The following is a 16,597-nucleotide window of genomic DNA, read 5'->3' on the forward strand; positions in this document are numbered from 1 at the left end:
AGTCCATATGCACTTTAAAGTTGGGACTCACGGCAGCCCTGTGAAATGGATTCTATTTTTACTACCAGGCTAGGCTGTGGCTGAGAAGCTAAGAGCTTGCCAAGGGGCCACATGCTTTGCGTGTATGGCTGGGGCAGTGTGTGACTGCAGTCCTTCCCCCAACACTGCTGACCCCGGGCAGCGGCTGCAAAGAGCAGGAGGAGAGCCCCTTCCTCCCGCAGTGTCCCTCAGGGCCCTCTGCTGAGAAAGCTCAACAAGGGGCTCACGGTACAGGAGAGATGCTTAAAAGAATTCTGCTCATTAGGGCAGAGCATGTGCCGAAGGGTGAATCTGGAGCTCAGAGGCAATGAAGTGATATGTGACACAGGGAGTATGACCAAAATGACTTGATGATGGGACTTTGTGCACTTGCTATGTCGAGGGCATGAGTTTTTCAATCATACAAAGAGGGGACCCACTTTTCCCCCATCTGTTTCCTGCTTTTTATCCCAGAGACTGACCCATAGGGACATCAAATGATTTAGCTAGTGGAAAACTTCAACAGGAGACTGGAGGAGAGAGGAGAGTGAGGATATAGTGTCAGTGGCCTCGACTGGGCTGTTTCTCCCACTGGTCGCCCCTGCTGCCTGTGTTGTGCAAGCAAAGGGCAGCTCCTCTCCATGAAGCGAGCCTCTTCCAGGCAGAGCATCTTTCGTTACCTGTAGGAAGGGCATTTCTAATCTGTCATGCATTGGAACTTAAGAAAATAAGGCAGAGGAATTATTAGAAAAATGAAGTAAAAAATGAAAATAAGACACAGCTAATCGTAATCATTTTATTATTAAAGACTTGCAATGATTCTGTCCAGTTGCTCTTGATTTTTGTTAATGCGTCCTCTCAGTTTCTTTAACTAGCTCATCTAACAAAACTAGCCCAGCATGGCTCTGTGGATTCCTCCCTCTGCTTTCTGCAGGCACTCTCTCTGACCCCTTGGCCTGGGTGTGGTGACAGTTCTGGTGCTGTTAGCCCTAGTTTCATGGTGTGGTTTCCCTAAGTCCCACTTGCATGTTTGTCATTACAATACTGGGCCACGTAATGTTGGGGTGTGTCTGAGAAATACAACAATAGGTGGTATCGTTGTTGTGCGAACATCATAGCCTGCCGCTGTAATTGTACGTGCTACACTTTTACAGGACTGGCAGGGCAGTAGGTTTGTTTATACCAGTATCAACACAAACAAGTGAGTAATTATATTGTAAGCCAGGACAGTTAGCTTGCTTTGTTTTTTGTTGTTGTTGTTGTCATTGTTGTTTTTGTAGCACAGGGCCTGATTTAAGTTTTGGTTGCCATGGTGTCCACTTCAAGGAGCCATCCACCTCAAGGAGCCGTCCACTTCAAAGCCGGCTATCTCAGATCAACACATAGCCAGCCACACACTAGATCCAGAGCCAGGCCACCTCCCCCACTGTGGCTCCTTTGTTTTAGAGATTTTGGTTGATTTTGATAACTGTTGGGCTCTTGCTTTTAACTTTTCCCATGCTTTAAATTCTCACTCACATGTTTTAAATTCACCAATAAAAGGGGACCCTGGGAAACCCTACATCCCCACCCTTAACTCAAAAGCAAAACCCCAGGTCTGCGCACTTGTTCTCTCTCTCTCTCTCTCTCTCTCTCTCTCTGTCTTTCTTTCTCTCTCTACCTGTGACCTTGCTGAGTGTCCCCTGCTGTGCTTTGTGTGTTCCTGGGCCTAAAAAAACCCCTCTTTTTTCTTCAAAGTTTCTTAATGGTTATTGCTAAAGGGATCTCACAACTTTAATAAGAACCACAAGGGTCATTGGTTCAGTGTCACCTTGGGAGACGAGCTGTCTGTGAGAAGCTCACCTGGGCCCAGGTATTAGTTTCCATAGACTGATGCTGCACAAAACAGAAAGGTGGTCAGTGTGCTACCACGTTACTGTGGCCATGGTGTCCCTCGGCAAAAAGGACTTTTAAGCTCCATTACAATCTTATAGGGCCACTGTCATAGATGTGGTCTGTAACTGACCACAGCATTGTTATGCTGCACGATAATGTAGACCCTTTGTGATGAAATAAACCTACTCACATCATCCTAGTGTGAGAGGGGCATCTGTTTGCAGTTGTGATTGTGGCTGGTCAGCAGTTACTGTTTATCCTGGAAGAGAAGGTGACTGTGAATGTCAGGGAGTGGGTAAGACTCTCACATGGGTAAATTCGAGTGGAATTAGTGTGATTTCAAAGCAAACTGAAAGTCGGAAGGGACTACAGGTAATCAGAAGGCATACATGAAGTATTCTTAGGTTAACAGGATGAAATTGAGTTAGAACAGCGATTTTCAACTGGTGTGGACCAAGAATTTTTAAAACACGCAATACCTGACTATTTAGCCAGTGGCACTGACCTCTTTTCTCTTAGATTGACAAATAAAGAAATGACAACAGCCAACACAACAATAGCCATCCAGTGTGAATGAATCAAAATTATACCTATTTTTTTGTCAGAAAGACAAAAAATATATTCTTGGTATGCCACTGAATTTTAGTAATTAGTGTGTGTGTGCCAGGAAATGAAAAAAGTTCAAAATCTCTGAGTTAGATTGACTCATATGAGTAACAATTCAAACAAAGAAGACGATCTAGAATGTTCTGAGAGACTAGCCATGAAGTGTACTTATTATACTTCTGGCTGATAATTATCTTTTGAGTAGATAAAAAATTCCAAGTATCTGTGAGGCAACACTTCCTTAAACATCACACTTTTAAAATAAAGACAGACTTCTAGATGGGGAAGAGTGAATTTATTTCTGTAAATGATGCTGAATAAACAGTTTGTGCCTTATGAGAATTTTTCCATGTAGATGTATCATATTCCTTTACTTAAAATGCACTGCGAATTCTTATGAGGCATATCTGAGGGAGAGAGCCAGGGACTGCAGCTTATGACTGCAGAGTGTGAGCCTCCGCCTATTGGCGGGAGACACCTGTGAACAGACAATGCTTTTCCTCTGGGTTTTTTAAAAAATATTCATTAGTCTTAATGCTGTTCTTCTTGATTGAATTAGAGATTGTTATAAACTGGGAAGCAGTGATTTTCGACATCTTAGAAACTGTTGGGAAGGTGCATCATATGCATCTTTCTCTTTTCTCCACGTTTGCTTCCTGTCTTTCAATACAATGCATTTTTTTAATTTGTAAAAACTAAACCTTAGAATTTTGTGTAAACATTTTATAGAACACATGTGAGAAAAATCAATGGCACTGTCATAGCAATCCCCTGGTGTTTTAAGATGAAAAGTGAAAACACTGTAGAATAGTGAATAATAGAGGTGATGCTGTGTAAGACAGGGATTAAGCAGCTCTACGACTTTGCAGTGGTGAACTGATGAAAGTGATATTAAAATAATAGCCAGTGAGGTTGGAGGATGGACTTATGTTGGTTTTTCCTGCTCATCTTGACATCTGCCCTTCTTTTTGTAACAGCTTCAGTCTTCCTCTTAGAAACTGGCTGCTCCTACCTCCAGTGGCTCTGGAGGGCCCCTAACCATGGCAGAACAAGCCACCCAGGCTGGTCCAATCGTGATCTTTCCACAGACCTTCCCACCTTGGAGGTGAAGAGCCAGGGCTTTGGTCTTTTGGAGGTGACTCCAGAGCTGCTGGTGGTCACACTGGAGGCACGAGGAGAAACACAGGAAGTGGGACTGATGCTCAGGGAGAAGTAGAGGATCTGGTTGAAGACTAAGGTGGCAAGAGATGCATCCAATTGTCAGTGGTGCTAGTCTGACATCCTTGGTATGCTTCTGATTTTCCTGAAATCCCTTCAGTTTTGTGAGTTATCCAAGTTATTCTAATGTCTCTGGAAGTCCTTTCTTCTTTTGACTTAGAAACTCAAATCAAATGATCAAATTTTAGATCATTTGATTTGAATTTCTGTTACTTGTAATAAACTTTCTCACCAATATAGCAGGTAAATACTGACATATGTATTTCAAACACAATTTCTAGCTTTTGAAGTTAGCACCTTTTTGGATCTCCCATTGGTAACATTTGGGATCAATTTTCTATTTTGGGCAGAGTATAGCAAAATCTCCACTATGTTCCACTGTGGTGAACATAAGTCTTTCAAAACTTGCAGATAATCTCCAATTTATTTTCATTTCCCTTTGGAGCACAGAAACATTGTAGATATTTAATTTTTTTTGTTAAGCTCTGTTAGTACATCATAAGTGGTGGCTGTTTCTCAGTGGTGACTTAAGGAGGGGGTGGCATTTAATACCACTGAAATGCTTTGGAGCTAATGGGACCTCAGCCTACAATCCAAACAACTTGTCCACGACAGATAATGGTGTGGAGATTAATATTCTATGTATAGACCCATGATTTTCATAGCAGGAGCAGGAGCAGGATAGTGAAGGGAGTGACTGATATGCCTTGACAAACCACACAAAATCAGACTTTTTAGATAACTCCAAGGAGGATGCTTTATGTGGGGTATGAATCTAGGCCATACTTCATATACCATGTGTTCACAGAAAAATGCAGTTTCTTAGCAACTATCATCTGCTTGTCAAGTTATTTGATTTTTATAGACACCTGGCTTTTTTAGGCACATACCTCACTAATGCTTAAGCATAATATTCAGGTTAGTGTTGGAATAATTACATTTCACTTTCTTCCTAATGATACTTTAAAAATTACCAATTCAAACTTTACCTATTTTAAAAAATAAGATAAGCCTTTGCAGGGAATACTTGCACAAATGAGAACAAATCTTGTTCTCCTGTGGATTAATTCATTAACTCAATAAAACATATATTTGATGTCTACTGAAGTCTGGCCCAGAGGATACAAAAACCAATAAGCGCTCCTACCTGCCCTCAGGAGGCTCATGGGGATCTGGGCACATAAAACCCAGGATACCACTAATCAAGGTTTTATGATAGAGGACACGGGCAATCAGTCAGGCCGACAGGCAGACACACAGACAAATAGTTTTGGGGCACAAGTGGAAGAATTCTCCTTAGGGTGAAGTGAGTGCCAGTCAAGCAATTCTTCACAGAGGAGGTAGCATCAGACTATCTGACTCTGGTTTTAGTGAATACTTTTTAATTCCTTCCTGACCAGACCTTTTCTCCTTCCCATGGCTGCAACCAAGAACTTCACTCTGACTTAACTTGAGATGGAACACCTTTGCAATTAGTAACAAATGATACATTGGTATCACCAGAATGTTACTTTTGGTATCATTACATTGGTATCATTTACATTGTAGAGTGTAAATATATCTGAGGTGAGGTGTTCCAGATAATATGATGACTATTAATACAACAAAGATAAATAAAATGTAAAAAATTAAATTAATATTAACTGATAAAAGACTACTCAGAAGTATGCACTCTATAATTCCAACTTTTGCCTCTAGAATATATGGATGGGAAATATATTTTTTAATGCATTAGTTAGTAAGGGTGTCTCTGTTTGTGGGATTATGAATTGTTTCAAATTGGTTGTGTGTAAAATATTAACTTATTTTCAATTTTCTTCAACAAACATGTTTATATCAATGTTTAAAAAGAAGAAATTGCTGTTGGTGGGATTGAAATCATTAGATTTTTTAAAAAAATTCTCTCAACTTTCTTCAGTGAACATTTATGCCCCCCAAAGCTAACTAATACAATTAGAAACAAAGAGAAAACTTAAAGGACTCCCTACTTAAAGGACTGAAAAATTTAGGGGAGTGTACTAATTGATGAATAAGGAACTTGCTGTGTGCCTTCCTCTTGTCTATCGGTCTAGGCTGTAATTGCATTCTCTGGAACATTTCACCTCCAAATCTGTGCAATTCCATTCTCTTCACCAGTGATTGTTAGGAGTAGGCATATGACACAACTTTGACCTGATCAGGCAGCCTGGTTTTGCTGATTTATAATACTGTTTTACATGTAAGTGTATGTGGATGGGAACACCTGAGACACACAGCACAAATACTTCTCCTAGCAATGCACTCTGACAGTTTTTGCCACAGAAAAAAAATAAAGGTTGATTAATTCAGTCAAGCTGTATTTCATGGAAAATGAGTGATCTACAAAATGTCCACATCTTTTTCTAAGAAAAAATACTGTGTTCAAAAAAGTTTAGAAAATGCTGTGTACAATAGTTGTTTCATGGAAATTCATTTTAGTATACAAGGTCTGTCTGGAAAAAGTCCAACCATTGTTAATATTAAAAGAACAGTTTGTGTGACATTGATATAACCTGGCAGCCGAGGAGAGTGGACTGGAATGCACATGCATGAACAATGACCACTTCACTGTACCAGTCAGTGGGGACGGTAGACACCACTGAGTAAACGCATGTACTGTGTGGCCTTTGCATTCAAAATGACTGAGCAAGTAAAGAAATGAATCTGCATCAAATTTTGCATTAAGCTTGAACATTCCTCAGCAGAAACTATTTGGGTGATTCAGAAGGCCACAGCTATGGGCAATTGGTGATTGGCAGCTTCATCAGGACAACGTGCCTGGTCATGCATCATGTCTCATGCAGAGTATTTTGGCAAAACATCAAATTACTCAAGTGACTCAGCCCCTCTACAGCCCAGATTTGGTGCCCTGTGACTTCTGGCTTTTCCCAAAACTAAAATCACCTTTGAAAGGGAAGAGATTTCAGATCATTGGAAAGATTAAGGAGAATACGGTGGGGCAGCTGATGGCAATTTGGAGAAATGTGGGAGGTCTCAAGATGCCTAATTTGAAGGAGACTGAGGCATCATTGTCCTATGTACAATGTTTCTTGTATTGTGTGTCTTTTTCAATAAACGTGTCTATTTTTCATAGTGCATGGCTGGATACTTTCTGGACAGACTTTGTGCCAGGATTTGGGAAGTCTTGTGGTAAAGAAAACCGTGTAACTCTTTTAAGTCAGCTTCTCCTCATATTACTGAACTACACAGCATTTTTTCATATTTGGATAATTCTTATTAGCATCACCTAGAGTACACTTTTGAAAAGGGTGGCTACTTTTGAGGGGGCAGTTGGGATAGAGGGTAGGTTTTTTTTTAATTTTATTTTTTCTATTACAGCTTACATTCAATAGTATTTTGTATTAGTTTTAGGTGTACAGCATATATATGTCTAGACAATCATATATACACTTTACAAAGTGCTCCCCCCAATATTTCCAGTTCCCATCTGTCACCATACAGGGTTATTAAATACTATTGACATTATTCCCTGCACTCTACTTTACATCCCTATGATTATTTTGTGGCTGCAATTTGTACTTAATCCCTCCTGGAAATGGTGGCTACTTTCATTAAATTTTTGTGATTTCTATAACAACACCATTTATCCCTGTACCACTGCCAATGTTGTGTTCATATCATCATTTGCTAGGTCCCTACATGCTTGACCTTCCTGTAGTATCACTTTCACCTGCACGAGATTTGAGGCCTGTTGCCTTCTTCTGTCAGTCTAACGTATCAGATGTTATTTTAAAAGTTTTGAAGATAATAGAGATTAAATGTGCCCTCTGTAGTAGTTCCCTCCTTCTTTATTCTCTGTAGTTTGTAATCCTCCCCTTTAAAAAAACTGTGTATTCAATATTTCTGGCCTCAGCTGGGACTAGAGCTTATCCTACTATAATCTTCTCACTTTCCATCACCAGGTAAGTTTGAGAGGCAGGAGAATGTCATGGATGAGCACTGTCATGGATGGCTCTGGGACCAAGAGGCCCAGCTCAAATTCTGGGTCCAGTGTGTACCAGCTCTGTCAGCAGGGCAAACCTGCTGACCTGCGTCTGTAGCAGGGCAGTAGTAATGGTGCCTACGTCATTGGTGCCATTGCCTTGAAGCAGTTAATACACGTAATAGAATTAGAACAGGGCCTGGTCAACATACATGAGTGTTTGCTGGTACTGTTGAAAGTCAGTTGAATCTGGTTCTCACGGCCTGATCATGGCCTGCTACACAGAAAGCACCCAAACATTGAATATTATTGCCATTGTTACTGCTACTCTTTGATAATTCCATTGATTATATTCTCCTTGTCTTGACTTACCTGATTCCAGAATGGAGATAACTTTGTTATAATCTGTTTACAGAAATTTTAATTCTAGTGTCCATTGTTCTTGTTGTAGAATTGATATGTTATTTTTCTATTGATTTTTAATAACCTATATTCTGTGAAAATCAGGCTATTTTCTTTCTCGCTTATTTGAAAGAATTTCTCTGCCAAACTGAACCTGAGGGTAGAAGAGCTATACGCGTTAGACTCTCAGCATGCACCTAAATGACCTTCAGGTGGGGAGAACAGATACTTACATTCAAACTTGTGGAAGTGCACTGTCATCAAGAAAGTCACAGGTAATGGAAAAGCCACCCAGATCTTATTCCTGTGTGTATTTTTTCCAACTCCTAACCATTTCTTTACATTTTGCCATAAAATGAAATAATAGCTTCAGTGTTAAATTTACTCTCATCACCTAAATAAGTGGCTCAGAAAAATGAAGGAAAGTTAGGTTTACATTTTCTGTTCTATGCTTATTTGTTTCTTTTCAGTTCTTTCGTGCCTCTCTTTCTGGGGGAGTAGTGGCTCAACAGTGTTAAGGGTGAAATAGTTTGTGTGCATCAAGTTTAGTTTTGTCCCCCAAAGATAAAAAGTTACAAACACCAATTTAGATTCTTTGTGTTGGCCATTTTCATGGTTCAGAGTTATAACCTTTTAGAAAGCAGGCCGGCTTGATTTGAAAGCAGGTGGCCTGGGGGCTTTCAAGCACTGGCTGCCTACTGTCAATAGTCACTGGAAGAAGGTGTGCACAAGGAGCCTCTTTCTTGAGGGAAGCCCTGTTTTCTATCAGGAAGCAGTTTCAGACATGGGTTTTTTTTTTTCATTTATAGGGAAATTATTTATGTGAAATCTCATTTGGAACCCAGATATGAAATAAGAGGCAATAAAAATGGTTGAAGTTGGCCAGTGTGGCTCAGTTGGTTGGAGTATCATCCCATACACCAAAGGGTTGGGGTTTCGATTCCTGGTCAGGCACATGCCTGGGCTGTGAGTTCCGTCCCCTGTTGGAGTGAGTATGAGAGACAACCAATTGATGTTTTTCACACCGATTCCTCTCTCTCTCTCTTTTTTTCACTCTCTTTCCTCCCAACTCCTTCCCTCTCTGAAATCAATAAATATATCCTTATATAAGGATTAAACAATAAAAAATGCATTTTGCTTAATTAGAGTTGAAGTTAGTGCTCTACCAGCAAATCAATTGCCAATGTTCATCTGTAGAAATAAGTTTTAGCTTATAGGGTGTGCTGAAATAGGCAGTAGGGGAGATTTGGTCTTGGGCTGTAGTTCGTTGACTCCTTTTCTAGGATAAACTGCAACTGGAAGATAGCAACTAGGAGATTTCAGTTAGTCATTAAAATGCTTTTATTTTACAGTGACAGAAATGAAACACTTTCTCATTGCTATTATATTGGCAGTGTTTTTCTGTTTGAAAGTGGAATTACAAGTCCAAGTGTTGTGGATAATTTCAGAAAAAGAGAATCTCACATATTCTCAGTGGGTGGCTTTTATGGAAGGGAATTTGTCAAAATGTGTCAAAACCCTAAAAAAATGCATATTCACTTTGTCTGACCCAGTGATTTTGTTTTTAAAAACTTAACCCCACAAGGACTATATTGAAATATTCATGCGCAAAGTAATTCATCACAGTATTTTTAATTATAGTGAAAATTTGGGACCATCTCCCAAATGTTTAGCAATAAGGGGATCAGTAAAATAAATTATTGTAGAGATAAAAAGAGATTATTATACAGCCATTACAAATTATATGTTAGAACTTTATTGACATGGAAATATTTACTTTAAAAAGCAAGCTACAGACATTATGCATACAGAATTATTATCTTGTTATAGTATAAAAAATGTGAAGCATACACATGGAAATCAAAATGAAAGACTACATGCTAAAATGGCAGTAGAGCTAGGCCCTGGCCAGGTAGCTCCGTTGGTTAGAGCACAGTCACCATGCGCCAAGGTTGTGGGTTTGATCCCTGGGCAGGGCACATAAAAGAAAACCAATGAATGCATGAATAAGTACAACAACAAATTGAGTCTCTCACTCTCTCCCCACCCACCTAAAATCAATAAATACAAAAGTGAAATGTTACCAGTGCTTGTATGTGAGATAGAATATAGATCATTATTATCAATAGTAGCTGCATGACACTAAGTACAATTTCTTGACTGCTGAGCAACCACAGGCACTTTGGGATATGCTTTACACACATAATCTTAAGCAATCTTTAAATAAATGCTGTGAAATAGGTGCTTCTTTCCTCTAATATAATGGAGACTTTGAGGCTTGGAGAAATTCAGTAGCTTCATCAGTTGATGCAACTAGAAATGGGGAGGGGAGGCTGATGTTTATATTTAGAAGTGACTGATTCTAGAATTTGTACTCCATACCAACTCTCTTATTTTCTTCATGATAATTTACATTTCTAATATTGCTCTGTAGTATTAGTGGGTGTTTTTAAGAAAGGTGAAAACAAGGTTATTAGGTATAATTACATGAAAAACACTGAAATGCCATGTAGATTAAACCATTTCTGGTCCCATTACTGCTGATTCTGGGGACTCCCACCTGCCTGTCCTTTCTACTGGCCCAAGGATCTTCTGTGAAAACTCAGAAAGGCAGAAGTCATTACCCTGGGCTACTGCAAGGAATGGGTATTCTAGTTGACTGTAAGTGTATAACCTAGCCCCAAAATATTTTTCTCCAAGACAAAGAAAGATCTTCCATATTTTTAAGGTAAATTCCTTTGTTCCAGGAGACAATCTGACTCTAAGGGTTCCCCCCCACCCCCCCGACGAGGGTATTTTAGAAGCAGTGCAAGAAATGTAATTGTGAACCGGTGATCAAGAAACTTCCTCTTACTTCCGCACTAAACCCCTTCTCAGCACCAAGTTCTCTCAAAAGTGAATAGGGATAGTATTAGGCTGCGGGGTGTGTGTGGGGCGGGGGGGCTGTTAACTTACTCAGATTAAAATCTTAAGTGTTTACTTAATAAGGTGGCTACCAGAAATGTCACCTGGAGTCAGACTCCATGATTTTTTTTCTGTCTGCTATAGAATGATGTGTGTTAAGCTCCAGCATGTTTCATTCACTGAGAAAGATGAACTCTTCTGCTAAATTGTCCCTTAAGATAGTGAGTCCTATCAGCAAAGGTCTGTGATCATCTAGCCGTTTGGTTTGCGTGATTACTGGGTTACAGAGCTCCTCAAACATGATCATTTTTTTTTCTGACCTGTTGTGTCACATCTTTTGTTCCCAGCTCTTTGAAAATAAGAGGATGGGCAAATTTACCTCTTTAAGGAATTGTGAAGAAGCATAATGCTGTTTACTGAATTCAGTTTTACCTGAGAAATGATACCAATCACAGATACACAGGTAACATCATGTAAAGATATCATAGGAGTAACAGGAGTTAAATAATCACCCTATTAAATTAAAAGTGATTGTAAGTAGCCCTGGCTGGCATAGCTCAGTGGATGGAGTGCGAGCTGCGAACCAAAATGTCGCAGGTTCAATTCCCAGTCAGGGCACATGCCTGGGTTGCAGGCCATGGCCCTCAGCAAATGCACATTGATGTTTCTCTCTCTCTTTCTCCCTTCCTTCCCTCTCTAAAAAAGATAAATAAATAAATAAGTAAAAATAAATAAAATCTTTAAAAAAGTGATTGTAAGTATAAATCTAAGTATTGAATTGGGATTTTAATAGACATTATTAACTGAATCATTTTGGAGTAGGAAAAATCAGGTTGTACAGTAAAGGATAATAAATATTTAAGGATAATAACTGGGGGTTAGGTGGAGAGTAGAGGGGACTAGTATATGATGGTGATCTTATTTTGAGTTCCCATTCATTCATCCATTCATTTAACAAATATTTATTGAGCTCTCTGGCCAATGAAGACACAGAACTTAGCAGGACAGACCCATTCTCTGTTTTCATAGAGCCTAGAGTTTCCTAGGTGGATGCTAAGTATCTTATGCTTTATATGACTTAGGATCTTTCATAAATCATAAGGATATATAACTCTCCCATTAGTCATCTACACAGACCCAATCATAGTAACCTTGAAAATGAAAGGGAGATGGCCATGGAAAGAGAGGATTTCTATCTCTATAAAATTTAGGTTGATTCATATTTTAAAATGCTACGATTTTTAGACCAGAGGGGTAATACCACTCTGATAATTGCTGCCTTTCTGTAATATTTTGAACTGACATTTTAATTCCCAAGAAGCGGGACTAAACAATGGCAGGGTGCCATTGGCAGCAGAGGGCTGTCTATTCTGCTGGTTTGCCAGGGATAGTGGATTGTAGTTCACTACTTGATTCCTCTTGTTTAAGCAGAGAATTTTTAAAATTCAATGTATTTATTTTATTATAAAATAGTGTTAAGAAACACTTCTGAAAGACAATGTTTTTAAAATTAAGACTTAAAAACAACTTTTCATTTTTTTACCTTTGTTACTTTCCCACTAATAGGAACATTTTCTTTACCAAGTTTTTAAAAATCTTTGTTTGGAGTTATAAATTTGCCCAAGTAATTTGTTCTTGACCTTTTCTTAGCTGAGAATCAAAGTGATTTAGTTTGTCTTTTGGCAGTTATTTTAAATTGATTTTTGTGTTAAGAACAATTAGTCCCTGATTTCAGAGACTTTGTTATCTTATTTTGTGCATATTGTCAGAGGGAACAGAAAAAATTTACTTTGGAGGACAAGATGGCTACAGAGTTTCCAAAAATCATATTGTCATATAACTTTCTTTCACAGTTGAAAGAAAGTACACTTTTCCTTTTCCTATGTTCCATTTTCCAGAGCTTTTCTCAGACTTCCTTCCAGGTTCATTCATCTAAGCTAGACCAATCCCTGCAAATGGGGTGGAATTACTATGATTGGCTTTTATGCCAATTCTGATTCATCCTAAGGTCTGGAGGATTCTGCCTCACCTGTGGCAGTGACTTCTTGAAAAAAGATGGACACAATTTTTTCAACTGGCACGAAACAGAGTGAATGACTGTTGGATAGGCACGTCATAGTGTTTGCTAAAGTTGTTTTTATCAAGCTAATTTTATTGATTCTGGTAAAAAAGATTTCTTTTTTTATCTGTTAAAGATTATTCTTACTTCACAGTACATGTATTGTGCTTTTCATGGTATAAATTTGTTTATCAAAGTTATTGTTTACAGATACAAGAAAATATATTTTAAGATTTAAAAGTAAATGACCCAAATACAATGCTTTATTGTAAGTATTTTATTCAAGTGGATATATTTTTAGAATTACTGCTTAAAATTTCAAGACGTAGAAATGAAGCGGGGGAAGGGGACAAAGTCTACAGTTAAGTGAAAGGAAAAGAAAGTCATTGTATCCAAACTTCTTTATTTCTTCAGACTGTGGTGTCTGAGACATTGAAACCCCTATTTCTTCTAATGTGTCTATTAAGGTGTTTGAATTATGAAAGATGAACAGGGATGAAAAAGATGAAGGGACAGTGTTAGGAGCTGAATTCTATTCCCTCAAACCTCACATATTAAAGCCCCAACCCCAGTATTTCAGAATGTGACTGTATTTGAAGTTAGAGTCTTTGAAGAGGTCATCAAGGTAAAATGAGGTCATTAAAGTGGGCCTTGGTCTAATCTGACTAGTGCATTTATAAGAAGAGATTAAGACACCAATAGGGACGCCAGGACTGGCCATGCACAGAAGAAAGAGCATGTGGGTGCAGCGAGCAGACAGTCAGGAGAGAGGCTTCAGAGGAGAGCACACCTGCCAACGCTTGGATGTTGGGCTTCCAATTTACGGACTTGTGAGAAAATCAATTTCTCTTGTTTAAGTTACCCAGTCTGTATAGTTAACTAATATAGATAGTAATTAATTCCATCTTAAAAAATTAAAAAATTCAATTACAGTTGACATACAATATTATATTGTTTTCAGGTGTACAGCATAGTGATTAGACATGTATATAACTTATGAGGTGATCAATCTGATAACTTTAGTACCCATATGACACCATAAGTAGTCACTACAGTATTATTGACTGTAGTTCTTTTTTAATGAATACTTACTAAGTCAGGGGTGTCAAACTCATTTCATGGGGGGGGCACATCAGCCTTGAGGTTGCCTTCAAAGGGCCAAATGTAATTTTAGGACTGTATAAATGTAATTACTCCTTAACTGCTAAACGAGAGCTGGGTGCTGCTGCCGACGGTCCCATCTGGGGTGATGGGACACAGCAACACCTGAAGTACTTTGCTTATGTCCAGTCTACTCCGTAATCTCATTTGGTTGCTGTCACTGCAGAAGACTCTACTTCAGATAGATAGGATGTTGGCAATGGAAGCAGGCTTTTCAAGTGCTTTTGTGGCAATCTCAGGATATTCTGCCTTAACTTTAATCCAGAACATATTGAGATTCAAAGTTGTCTCTAACATACTTTTAAGGCCACTGTCATTTGTGATCTCCAGCAGTTGATCCTCTTCTAGCGCAGACAAAGTGGATTCACCTGGCTTATTTATAACTTGGTCAAAGATCCATTCCTTCCCGGTTAGGGGTCTTTTGTGGTTGGGAGGTAATGCTCAAACTTTCGAAAGCTGAGATAGATGACCATACACCAGCTGGGAGAAAGGAGGCCCCGGCTCAGTCTCTTTCAGAATCTCTGGTAATGTTTGAAACATGTCAAAAATCCCAGTGTTCACTCATTGCCCCATAATTACAATTTGGCTTTGAATGCAGCCAGTTTATCTGCCAACTTGAACACAGTTGTCGTTCTCCCCTGAAGTGACAGATTTTGTTCCCTGAGCAGGTTGAATATGTCACACAAGTAAGCACATTTTGCGACCCATTCTGTGTCCCTGACATGTGCTGCCAGTGGTGACTGTTTTTCCTAAGTGAAATCTCTGTAGCAGCCCTTGAAACTCAAAAACTCTGGTCAGTGATCTACCTTTAGAAATATCTCATTTCTGTGTGTTAGAGAAGATGTGTGTGCTCTGCGTCCATCTCCTCCCAGAGCTGCGTGAACAGATGGGAGTTAAGGGCATGTATGTTTTAAATGTGGTTGATAATTTTGGTCACATCCTGCAAAATGTTAAGTTCAGGTGACATTTTTCGGCCAGGCTAGCCAGCATTTCTCAGTGGATGAACAGTGTGTAGACTCACGTTTCAGAAGCGACCTCTCTGACCTGAGTACTGTAACCAGAAAGCCGTCCAATCATGGCAGCTGCTCCATTGTGCATATACTGACACAAAATGACCAATTCAGTTTTCCTGATAACTGATTATTCAAAGACTTAACCAGTTCTGCAACTGTGGTGTTGGTTGGCAACAAAAGTGCACATAATATATCCTCATGAACATCCTTCAGAAAAATACATCACACAAAAACAAGCATTGCCCTGTTGTCAACATTGGTAGACTTGTCAACCTGGATTGCATACCACAGTAACTCATTAGTCCTCTCTAACAATTGTGCCTTGATATCCTCTGCTGTTTCATCAGTTTGTCTAGTTATGGTGCTAGCCGAAAGAGGAACATGTGCCACCTTTTGAACTGCAGCGTCTCCTAAAAGTTCACAACAAATGACCTTAACAGCAGGCAAGATCAACTCTTCACCAATGGTAAAGGACTTCTTAGTTTTAGCAACACAGTTAGCCACTAAAAGTGATGCTCTCGGTGCAGACACATTTGGAGAGGTGGTGGCCTTCAATAATTGTTTCTGTTCTTCATGCTCACATTTTTTTTTCTTTTGAAGAACTCCAAAGGTTTGTCTTTTAATGCAGGATGCTTGGTTTCCATGTGGTGAAGCAGTTTTGAAGTTTTTATGGCTTAGTTAGATCGCTGGTCACCACATATTATACAAAGTGGCCTTGGAGAATGTGAATCACCTGTTGCAATGAACCTGTAATTTAAGTAGGACTCTTGGTATTTTCTTTTAAACACAGCTTTGTTTTTGTTCCCAGTCTGAGAGTCTTCTGCTGTTCATCATTGAGTCTTTCCCCCTTTTCAAAGCTCTCCAGCAACATTTGTGTTTTTGTCATTTTGGCTATTGTTAGCATGAGGGCTTACCAAAACTGTGACCAAGACAAGTAAGTGCTCAGTGTGGGAAAGAGGCACAGATGGAAGTGGTAAATAAAATAGGGGGCAGGTCACACGTGGGCTAAAATAAGTGTTGGATTCTGACTTAAAGCCTGCCACCAGATGCAGTTGTACAATTGAAGTACATCAACTCACTTGCCACTATAAGCCTGCCACCAGATGCAGCTTAATTGTCACTTGCCACTCACTGATATGGTTTTGATGAGTCTGCAAGCAATTGATTTCTTATGGTCTCTGTGCAGTCAGAGCTCTCTGCCCATGATAATCTGTATTTGCAGCTGCTCCCCAGCACTAGCATCACTGCCTCAGTGCCAGCTCAGATCATCAGGCACCAGATTTTTATAAGGAGTGTGCAGCCTAGATCCCTCACATGTATAGTTCACAGCGAGGTTCATGCTTCTATGAGAGTCTGATGCTACTGCTGATCTGACAGGAG

This window comes from Phyllostomus discolor, chromosome 1, assembly GCF_004126475.2.
Source record: "Phyllostomus discolor isolate MPI-MPIP mPhyDis1 chromosome 1, mPhyDis1.pri.v3, whole genome shotgun sequence".
In the NCBI taxonomy this organism is placed as follows: Eukaryota; Metazoa; Chordata; class Mammalia; order Chiroptera; family Phyllostomidae; genus Phyllostomus; species Phyllostomus discolor.